We start from the raw sequence: 8,749 nt of genomic DNA on the forward strand, positions 1-8,749 counted from the left end.
AGGAGATGACCTAATGGGGTACACTGTCTTCCAGGAAGCCAGAAGGAACCTCTGGCCACATCTTTTGCACCTTCCTCAGAAGTTCCAAGCCTCAGACTTTTCTGTGACCCAGGAAGAGGTCAGCTGTCTACTGCCAACTACAAGTGTCCCAGTTCCAAGATATGAAAGCACAATTCAGCTTTTGAGAAAAATCCATGTTCTTTTCTGTAAATAAAACAGGGGCAGGGGCCATTCTCTGGCTCTCTGGTAAAACGGCACAGGCTGGCTGCATCTGCAGACTTGCTGGTTTCCTTGGTCTCCCACAGAGCCTCTGCAGTGTAAAACACAGATAAAGTTCTGTGTCTCTTTTATTCAGCTCAAAGTGCCCAACACACTGTGTTACAGCTGTACTCTGAGTGAAAAAGGATGTGCTTTGCCCAGCCTGGGTGCAAAGCCTGCTGGAATGCTGCTGAAGGACACTGCATACAGCCTCAGCTGGTGCAGTTGTGTCAGTGGGAATTGTTGCTACCCTATGCTATCTCCCAAATGGTGCCAAGTTGTTATCTTGGAGAGCACTGGTTGGCACAGGCAAAAATATGGCAGGGGGAGTGCTGACAACAAAACAGTGCAAGCAGTTGCAAGGCAGTGTGTAATACTACATCTTGGCCCTGATTTATTTGGCACTAATAACTCAGGTAATGTGACTGCTAGCATCAGCACTTATGAAGCTCACGAGCTTTCAGGGATATTTTGCAGTCAGTTTTTCAAAATAAAGGACCCTTGTCTCTTAGAAGCACTGAGTGTGAAACTAGACAAAGGGAGAAGACAACAATTTCCAAGAAGCTGCAAACAAACCCAACTTTCCTTCACGTGACTTACAAAAGAACAAATTAAAAAGACCTGACCCTCACTCCTAAGAGCAAGATAATTATCACGAGACCCAGGAGTTAATTTAATTTGTATCAGCTTCCCTGACTGCTCTGCAACCTAGGATATTTTCCCAAAGAGAGTGTTCTGGTCACCTTCCCGTTCTGTCTTTGAAGACATGATATAAATTTGAGGCATTATGGACAATTTGGAGCTATTTCTGATCAGCCGCACACTGGCTGGAACCAATGCAGCTCTCTGTTTACATTCCACTTTCAAAGTCAGACTTTGCTTCAAGGAGCAGAAAGTATGTCATTTCTAAAGGATGAGGGGGTAAGGGAATATGTGTCTTTTCGTGAGAGAGAAGTTGTGTTCAGGCAAGCTGGGAGGAATTCAGCCAACAAGGTTTCCACTGCCTTTTATTGAAATCTATTTCCAAAGGAAATGCAGAAGAAAGGAAGTCGTTTTCTATCCTCAGACTTCCATCCAGGGAGGTCAAGGACTGCAGCTGCAGTAATTCTCACAATTTCCATAGGTGTTTGGCAGGTGACACAGGAGATAAATGGGTGAAAATGCTTTGTCCCCCCCATTGCAATGGGTGATACCCATGTGCAGCCTGCTCTTACCCGATGGCTAGTAAGGAATTTTAGGATTAGATATTCAACAATATAATCTAAGAATGTTTTAAATACTCAAGACTAGAGACAAGACTTAATGGTTCACCTTTATCATTCTGAAACAAGTAGATATTTATCTCTGCCTCCACTATCAGGTCAAATTAGAAGTTGTGGTTTTCTTGATCATATCCATGGATGTGACAGACCCAGGCTATTGTGAAGTTCTGGAAGTCAGGGTGTTTTAGACCTTTGTGGGGCCTTCAGGTCCATTTCTTTGTTCAGAACAGTTTCTTCGTTCCTGGTTAATCAGAACGAAAAAAACATTACTATCTCAGTAGGATGCTGCTGCACTACCCTATGTGTGGTTGCTGAAACTTTCCCCACATATATTTTATTCTGTTTCTAAATCAGTATTACATCATGCTGGCATACTCCTGTAATTCATTAAGTGACATGAATAAATTCTCTAATATCAAACACTTCTGCTTTACTCTCTCTTTCTTTCCTCAAAGGAAGATGCACTCAAAATAACTATTTTGGGTTGGTGGGTGTCTGGGTCCTGAGCACAATCTTTTTCATGTCTTCCCTCAAAAGAGGTTTGGCTGCCCATGCTCAAGGCTGCCTAAACTGGAATCATCCTGGCTGAGGGTCTGCCCACCTTCACTCAGAAGGTGCTTGTAAATTCAGGCCCTTGCCTGAGGTGTGGCACAGCCATATTCATGCCTGGTGATGCACATTGCTGATTGATCCATGGGATTGACTTCCTAGCTTGACCTTAGGTCTGGCTACTGGATAGGGACTTCCTATGGGATCTGGATTGATGGCTGATTCTGGCCACTCTCACTATTCTGCAGTTCTTGTTACTGTGGGATCACACTGTTTTCACTGAGGTCAATGCCTTGCTGTCACCCTCAGCTCCCAGCTCACCTTCCCTCAGCAAGCAAAACTTGTGACTTCCATAACAGCAGGCTCGGCATTTTTCATGTGTACACACATCTGTTATGCTGCTCACACTAGAGAATACAAAGAAGGGACACCAGAGAAATGCAACCAGCTGTTGGGACAGAGGTTTTGTGAGGACTGTGGGACTGCAGATCTCCTGAAAACAGAAAGTTATTTCCATGCAGACCGTGAAGTCCTTTATGCCTCAGGAACACTTCTGTGGTTTGAGACTTCAACCCACAGCAAATTGCTAACTTTTAGAATGTGATTTAATACTCTAGGGACCAGTAGTAAGAACCACTTTCTCTACTGGCTTCACAGCTGTCAAGTGAATTCATGAATGAAATCTACAGCTCTTTCTCAAAATTAAAACCAAGGTAATTTCTTCCTATTCTTATTTCATGTCTTTGCTTTCCTGCCTCCAATGTCTTTGCTGTTTATCCCTCCATCTCCAGCATTCACTATTATACTTCTTCTCTTTCCCCTATCTCTTCTTGATTCTCTGTTCCTTCCTCTTTCTCATACTCTCCAATCTGACTGTTCTGTTTTCTTCCTGAAAGGAAGCAGAAGTAGCAACAAGATAGTGCAAGACATATCTAGTATATCTGAGAGGAAACGTAAGTCAGACACATACAACTTCTGGGTTTTTTACAGTTTTTGTTTTGCAGAAATAATTTCAACATAGTTATGCTCTTGCTGGCATAAGGAAAAACCAGCCTTCTTTGCCATTCTGATTAGTTATTATCACCACTGTCCTGAGTGTAACACATTATTCTCCACTCAAGTGCAATTATTAGCAAGTCCTGCTATAATGTGTCTGTGTGCTCTCACAGCAAAAGCAGGGGACAGTGATTGAAAAGCTAATGAAACCAGATGGATTAGCATGCTCTGCTTCCTGTTCTTCCTCATCCTGTACAGAACCAGCTTCCTCCCTAGTCTGGACATAACACTGGTGTCTGCAAGCTGGATACTATGCAAGCTGGAAGACCAGTCCATGTCTTTTTGCCCAGCTCCATCTCTTAGGTTCATCAACAAAGCCTCTTCAGGCCCTTCACAGGACACCAGCCAGGAACTTTGTTTTTACAGCAGTTGTTAAAGCTCAGAGTCACATTCATCATTTGATGAGCCTCACAACACTCCACCCATGTGGAAGCTGTAAGAGATGTAGTCATTGTAAGGTCATATTGTAGTCACTGTAGGGTCCTCACTTGGAGGCTTTCTGAATAGAAAATGGATCAGCCTGAAGAACACAGTCGGAAATGTTAAAATGAACATGAGTTACTGGGCTGGAGAAAGCAGAGACACAGAAGGTGCTGAGTGATGAGAACTGCTGGGAATATCCACGGTATTGATCTGCGTTTATTTCACTAGTCAAAATTGGCCCTTCATGGGAAAGTGGCAAGAAGTCTCCAACATCAGTTGCTGCTCTTAGAACAGGCTGGACTCTTTGCCTTTTATCAGAATTTCATCTGAGTCTTAGAACTGAAAGTCTCTACTCTTTGACTCTGCTTGTTTGTAAGTCAAAATGGTCATGCAAGAAAAGTAAGACTCTGGTCTGCAACCGGTGCAGAAAAGTTCAAATTGTTTTCTCATAGGCAAAATTAATTTTCAATAAATATGCTAATTCAAAAGATAGGTCTAAAGGGTTAAGCTTGATGTTAGGCTTAATGCCTTTGGATCAGAAGGGCCTCATAACACTGGCTAAAACTGCAAACACATTTTTCCCTTTCCCTCTCTCACCCCCCAAAAGGAATCACAGCCATTCTGACAGAGTGAATGACAGTGAACTATGATCTAAGACTTGTAATGGTCCCTTTGTCTCTCTTCCTGAACTGCAGAAGCCTGATGCTCCATGAAACCCCAACACAGATGGAAGGCTGGTCAAGCAAGTGTGAGTATAACACTGAAAGCCTAAAAGGGCAGCTCTCCCCAGTGAGAAACGTGCTGTTGGAGGAAATGAGAGTACCAACACCAACTGGGTAATGCCAAATGGGAATTTGTTTAAGTGAGTACTCACATCAGTATCAGTGTCCTATGATAAGCATAATTCTGAATCCTGGTAATTCTCTGCATAGTTTTGCAATAAGCTAGGGTCCAAGCTGAATGAGAGGACCCTCAGGACCTAAGCAGTGTAGTGTTGACTTTTGTACCCCTTAACAAGAGAAAGAATGTGGCAGACATTTAGAAAAACAAGAACATAATTACAGATTTTTTAAAAGCCAAACAAATGCTCTCAGCAATCCACTACTCTTCTAGCAGTCAAGAGAGATCTCAGTAAAAAGTCAGCAAGGGCAAGATATGAGTGAGAGATATATTGTTTAAGGCAAAAAACTAGATGCCTCATTAAGCAAGACATTCAGCTTTCCCTTTGTGGGTTGCTTTTATTTGGTCAATACATTGCCATGCCCGTCAAATAAGCCCACTTGCCTTAGCAAGAGTTCTGCCTCTAGCAAGTCATATGCAAAAGTGAGAGACACCCACTCTGTTTAGCTACAAAGTCACAGAAAGGAGAAAGCTTCCTGGCAAGGAAAACATATTTCAAGAACCTAGCAGCTGAAAAACTCGTGTCCCTCTATCAGTAAACAAACATATCTCATAGGTGGATTTGCAGAGGACCTGGCTTTTCCTTTTTCTTTTGAGGAAAAATCTCTGTGCAAGAGGGAGCTGAGTCTGTATTGAGGAAAAGTCACTGTTAACCAGGAAAAATTAATGTGCCCTTCCCTGAGAATTCAAATTCCAAGAACAGGAGTTGAAGTTTTCTCTGCTGTCATGAGAACTACTGGATCAGCTTGGTTGAGTGCTCTGTTTTTTAGAAACAGCGGCCGAAAGATGGCAAGGAATGATTTTGCCTTTCCTAGCAGCCCAAGGACAGCTTAACCTTGCAAGAAACACCTGTGCCTGAGCCAAGTCAGGTCCAAAAAGTGAAACAGGCTGCCAAGACCAGGTTGTTTCAGCCATTGTAGAGTTACTGCTTGAGAGACCACAGAGTCCATGACGTTCAGTACTGTGAATCATATGTCAGGCAAGGGAATAGGATCTTCCCAGTTTGTGTTTATTTCTGGAAAGATCAGTGTGCAATGATGCACTGGTTTTGGCTTTCATAGAGTTAATTTTCTTCACAGTAGCTGTTATGGGACTGTGTTTTGGTTTTGTGCTGGAAACAGTGTTGATAATTCAGGGATGTTTTAGTTACTGCTGAGCAGTGCTTACACAGAGTCAAGGCCTTTTCTGCTTCACCCCACCAGTGAGGAGGAGGCTGGGGGTGCACAAGAAGTTGGGAGGGAAGCTGAGGACAGCCAGGACAGCTGACCCCAACTGACCCAAGGGATATTCCATACCACAGGGCATCATGCTCAGCATATAAACCTCAGAGAAGAAGAGCGAAGGGGAATGTTTGGAGTCATGGCATTTGTCTTCCCAAGTCACTATAACATGAAATGAATAGATGCAGCCCCGCATTCCTGGGGATGACAGAACTCTTTCCATCCCATGGGAAGTGGTGAATGTATTCCCTGTTTTGTTTTGCTTCTACAAGCAGGTTTTGCTTTCTCTATTAAACTGTCTTTACCTCAACCCACAAGTTTTCTCACTTTTATTCTTCCCTTTCCCATTGTTTTTCCCCTCCCACCAAGAGGTGCTGAGTGGCAGTTGCCACCTGGAATGAAACCACAAACATTTTCATCATGTTTTGTTTCAGTACCTTTTATTAAGCACCCCAGAGGCTCCAACACTTATGAGTAATGGCTAAGTTCCTCACTCACACAGGTGCTGCCTCTGCTCTGCCAGCTGTGTTACTAACTAAATCTTTAGCATAGGTCCAGCAACTAGGTTCCTGATGAGATGTCACAAAATTAAGAAGAACAGGGAAGTAAGTATTTTCAGTGTTACATTTTGCTTAACCAGTTTCCCAGAACTGTGATATTTTTCTGCCAGTAAGACGTAATGATCTCTTACCAGAGGCTGAACTTTGCTGCTTGTTCCCTTTTCTGTTAATCTGCACTCAGAACTTGTTCTTTAAATCACCATTCTCCTGGTGTGCAATGCTTTCTGAAAGCAAAATTCATTTCCATAAATTTAAACAGTCATTAAACAAAATATTGGTTTACACAGTGAATGCTGTCTTAAAGGCACATTGTTGTTGCTAAGCCTGATGTGTATAAAACTGTCTCCATTCTAATAGTAGCACTACTGAGTATGTAATGGCACTATTGAGTACTTCATAGTAGCACTACTAAATACGGATTCTGCTTAAACCAAACCCACACAGCTGAGGGATTAAAATTCAAGCCACACTCTGATTACATATTTTAATTTAAGTGATAATACCACTCTGCATCAATAGAAGTGAGGCAAATAGACTCAAATACAGACATTGTAATTTAACATATATTTATCTTTTTAATCTTTGGGTGGAAAAGGAAGGGGCTGGTGGCATCTAAAGAAGTGAGAGGTGGTGAAATCTCTTACTGTTTTCTCTAACCTGGACTGCAACCTCTGTGAAGAGAGTTCTGCAGGTTTGGGCAGTGCCTTCAGCAATTGAGAGTACCAGAGCTCAGGCAATTTTGGATTACATCCACCCCAGTGTACACAGCTTCTTAGGAATCAGTGACAGCTGGAAGTGCATCAGAAATAACAACAAAAAAAAAAAAAAATTTAAAGCTACAAGATAAACAGTGTAAGCCAAGGAGTAGAAGAAGAAGGGAAAGCTACTTGACAATAATTTTTAGAGTATACTGTAAAAATGAACGTTGGACACAGTGTATGGATATGAACTTGAGAATGGAGACTTTTCATCTTCACATTTCCCAAAGGGCACACATGTAGGCTTCTCTCTTCATGGTCTTTTCCCGGATTAAAAAAAAAAAAAAAAAAAAAAAAAGAAGTGGTGTGTACACTTATCCTTTTAGTTTCTTCTTAACAGGCAGAAGAATTTTCCCACTTAGATGGAGAGACCTCAGTGGAGAAAGATGAGAACTGGTAGTGAATACCCATGCACTATGTATCTTGAAACTTCAGTCATCCATAAATAATTGCCTTGTCTTTTTTTTCATGCTTGTTAAACACAGTCACACTGCATGTGATTCCAAGCAATACTTTGTTACTCCTCTCACTTAATTTACTCCAATTAGGTTCTGGCGTCCCTAGACACCAAGGATCTGCCTATCAGATGGAGTGTTTCTGAAACAGAGCAATGCTTGGTGAACATGAGATTAAAGTTCCCTAGGGTGGAACTGAGGCATCTCTGTTCGCCATCTCTGTGGCGACTTGTGCTTGCCTGGAATGTGACGGGATCAGTGACAGCAAATTCACCACGCTGGTCTCATGGCAGAGTCTGGCAGCACCACTTACCTCGTTAGCTTGCACTGAAACAGCAGCCTCGCTGTGTCGGGACACACCTATGCTAAAAAGGCCTGACTGGCTCTGGCTTGGGAAGGTTGAAAGGAAACTCCCTCTGCTGAGCCAGGCTGTGAAGTGGTGCCTTTCTTCTTAAAGGTCACACAAAGGGAGTTAACTGGTGTGTTAATTCCCTATTTAATGTGAAATCCAGTTAGAGCCTTTAGCAGCAGCTTAGGGTAGAGGTTCAAGAAAACTCTTCTGATATAAAGAGCAAGCATGGAGAGATCAGTTTAAATCTCAGAATTTCTCCTTCTCTATTTGCTGAGCCTTAGTGAAAGCAACTCATGGGTGTATATGAAAATCAGTTGGCAGATTGCCATAAATTCATAGGTAATCTCTTCAGGGCTACTGGGATGGGCTCTTTGATCAGAAATACTTCAATAAATCCTTTCAGGAAACACAGAATCATGAGCTGACAAGTGTCACCCTGTTCTTTTAAAAGTTTTCTATACCTTCTGATGTTTACATGTTTCTACTGGAGTTCTCACACACTGTTCGTGTAAATAATGATTGTTTTGCACTCTCCTTTGTGGGAGGAGAGAATTAGTAGACGGTTAGTTTGACCAGTGTGGTTAGAGAGCTTGCAATTTCACCCTCCAATCCACTGTCACTTTTAGAATTCTATATATTGTGAAGTCAGAAATAAAACTTCCTCTTTTCCTTCTTTTACATCTTGAGTGAATGCGTGAGTTATTTCATGTCGCAGTGCGACAGACAAGACACCAAAAGGCCAAAGCAGTTAAAAACTTCAATCCCAAAGTGGGACATAACCTGACTGAATAGGTAGACGAGTCAAGCCTTTTTAGCTCCAAGACAAGACATGAGGATGAAGCCAAACCGTTGTCTAAACACCGTGTGAGTATTGCCATATCTGTACAGGCCATCCACAGCCTCTCCTGGACACAGTGGAAGCTTTGTCAGGCATGTGATGTCACAGACTGATACCA

At 42.3% G+C, this 8,749-nt stretch overlaps 1 long non-coding RNA gene across 2 annotated transcripts; it reads right to left on the reverse strand.

The window, feature by feature from the left end:
* Window positions 1–1,675: 1,675 nt before the first annotated feature.
* On the reverse strand, window positions 1,676–8,650 carry LOC128807453 (uncharacterized). Of its 2 annotated transcripts, XR_008437165.1 has the most exons (5): window positions 7,755–8,650; window positions 6,886–7,017; window positions 6,360–6,452; window positions 2,391–2,476; window positions 1,676–1,761 (listed from the first exon to the last, which is right to left on the reverse strand). It is a non-coding gene; the product is annotated as an uncharacterized LOC128807453 (long non-coding RNA). The 2 variants fall into 2 exon arrangements; XR_008437164.1 differs by lacking the exons at window positions 1,676–1,761; window positions 2,391–2,476 and adding an exon at window positions 6,098–6,237.
* Between the last annotated feature and the right edge of the window lie 99 nt (window positions 8,651–8,749).

Source organism: Vidua macroura, chromosome 5 (genome assembly GCF_024509145.1).
Source record: "Vidua macroura isolate BioBank_ID:100142 chromosome 5, ASM2450914v1, whole genome shotgun sequence".
NCBI classification, from domain to species: Eukaryota; Metazoa; Chordata; class Aves; order Passeriformes; family Viduidae; genus Vidua; species Vidua macroura.